The sequence below is a fragment of the Seriola lalandi genome, unplaced genomic scaffold, assembly GCF_002814215.2.
Source record: "Seriola lalandi dorsalis isolate HSWRI2012SDOR001 ecotype SW California unplaced genomic scaffold, Sedor1 jcf7180002053634, whole genome shotgun sequence".
Taxonomy (NCBI): Eukaryota; Metazoa; Chordata; class Actinopteri; order Carangiformes; family Carangidae; genus Seriola; species Seriola lalandi.
This window is the reverse complement of record NW_019524187.1, coordinates 1,264-3,838: the sequence shown is the minus strand read 5'-3', so window position 1 is coordinate 3,838 and position 2,575 is coordinate 1,264.

Here is a 2,575-nt window from a genome sequence, read left to right as displayed (position 1 = left end):
AGAGAGAGAGAGACAGAGAGAGAGACAGACACAGACAGAGACACAGATGTTGGTTTCATCTGTTCATTGATTTCATGACAATAAGAAAAACATGGTTTTATAATCAGACCAGAATTTGAAATCGACCAGCAGAGACTCAGTGGTCGGTCTGATACCCAGCTCTAACCTCAACAGGTCAAAGGTCAAACTGATGTTTTTTATGATGTTAGAAGTCAAACCATCATCCATGTGCTGCTGCCCCTCCCCCCTGTGTTTTCTGTACACACACACACACACACACACACACACACACACACACACACACACAGGAGAGTTGACATTATAGCAGCAGAGTGTTGGTTTAATGATCTGATGTGTTCAGGTTGAACGAACATCATCGCTGCTTGTTTCAAGCCCCATCCGCCATCTTTGTTACCCCTCCTCCTCCTCACCCCCTCCCTCCCCTGTACTGTTTGTTTGTTTGTTTGTTTGTTTGAGCCTCATGATGTTGATTTACCTGCTGCTGTGTGTTTGTGGCTGTGGCCAGTAAAACAGAGTGAAACTCTTTGTTTTACTGAAACATCAACTCATCTGAAACAGGAACCAGTCTGCTTCACTGACACAAACACACACACGCACACGCACGCACACAAACACACGCACGCACACACACAAACACACGACAGTGCTCTGTTCTTCGTACGTGGATGACTAAATTATCCAGGTTGCATTGTTCATGAGTCTGAACTGTTTGGTTCTTCTAAGCTGGTTTAAAATTCATCTGGATCTGTTGTCATAGCAACAAGTCCTTAAAGATGTCAGCTTCTGGACAGTCAGCTGGGTCAGCACTACAGCTGCCCTGACCAAATGTTTTCCTGGTCGACTGGTAGTCGTAAGTTTCAACCATTAGTTGACTATTCGGAGTACGTTTGATTTAAATTTAAGTTTTAAAACATATTTTTTTGGGGGCCATCAGAGAATGTTTTGAGTGTCTATGTCTGACTCCGCCCCTAACTCCCAGCTAATCCAAAAATGGTCAAAGAGGAGGGGCCTGTGTGGGCCTGCTGAAACTTCAGTGCATACACTCACCCACCTGTCACTCAAAGAGGCCACGCCCTCAATCCTCCATAACTTCAGTCCTTAATAAAAATGTAAACAGGTGAGTTATATAAACAGGTGAGTTATATAAACAGGTGAATTATATAAACAGGTGTCATGAAGGAGGAAATTATCTCTAGAGACCAAAACAGTTTTTGTACCAGGCTGTAAACATGTTTATTTCTGCTGGAAAGTCGGACATTTTAACATGGGAGTCTATGGGGACTGACTCACTGTTGGAGCCAGACTCTAGTGGTCGTTAGAGGAACTGCAGCTTCATGTTTCAGTCTGGAGGTTGATGATTGGTCCAGGCCCGAGAAACAATATTATATGTAACATCACTGACACTGAGCTACATCACAGAGAAATATAAACCTGTGATGATGAGTCTGTAAAATATACTTTTCACGTAGTGAGCCGCTTGTTAGCGACACCAACAACAGCTGTGATGGTTCTGAATGTTTCGGAACATCCAGCAAGAACATTAGCGTGAGCAGTCATGCTAAGTGGCTAACATTAGGCCACTTACTGCAGAGTTTACATGTTGCCTTTTGGACTCTTGTGAGTGTGAGTTCAATAATAATTGAATCCAGGTTCAACAAGTCAAACCTAAAACTGCTTTTGAAGAACCACATTTATTCTCAGTGAAAATAAACAGGTTTATTTTAACCTGATAACAGCATGTTAGTCTGGATTGGTTAAACCACATTTGAAGAACAGGATCCTGTACTCACATATGGGCACACACACACACACACACACACACACACACACACACACACACACACACACACACACACACACACAAGGCATAGACTTGTTTATATGTGGTCACTGAAGCAGAAACAGGCTGTGTTCAGGCAGAGTGTTATATAATCTGCGAGAGTCACCAGTCTGCTGACATCATTAACCAACACACACACTTCACCATGTGTGTCACACTGTGCTACTGTACAATACTAGACTCTACTGTCACTACACTATGCAATGCTGTTTCTATTGTACTGCTTTATTTTATTATACTGTGCTTCATCACACTATTGTATAGTATACTATTTCTATACAATACTACACCGCTCTACACAATATACTAATATTAGTCGTAGATACTACCACAATACTATGCTGTACTGTAGTATACTTTAATATAATATATATACTATATATCACTCTTACTATACTACACTGCACTATATTGTATCATATATGACACTGAATTATTCTATTAGTCTTGTACTTACACTGTGCAGTACTAAACCATGCTTTGTCATGCTGTACCACACAGTACTATATTATACAATACTAATACTGTACTACACTATGCTGCACGCCACTATACAACATTGTATTGTGTGTATATATTAGTGTCGGTGCACTATCCTCAGCTCACTGAAAAGGCACACACTGCACTACGTTACACACACACTGACGCAGAGTTAGTGATTACAACTGACTAATAGTGAGTTCAGTAACAGTGAGTTCAGTCAGTAACAGTGAG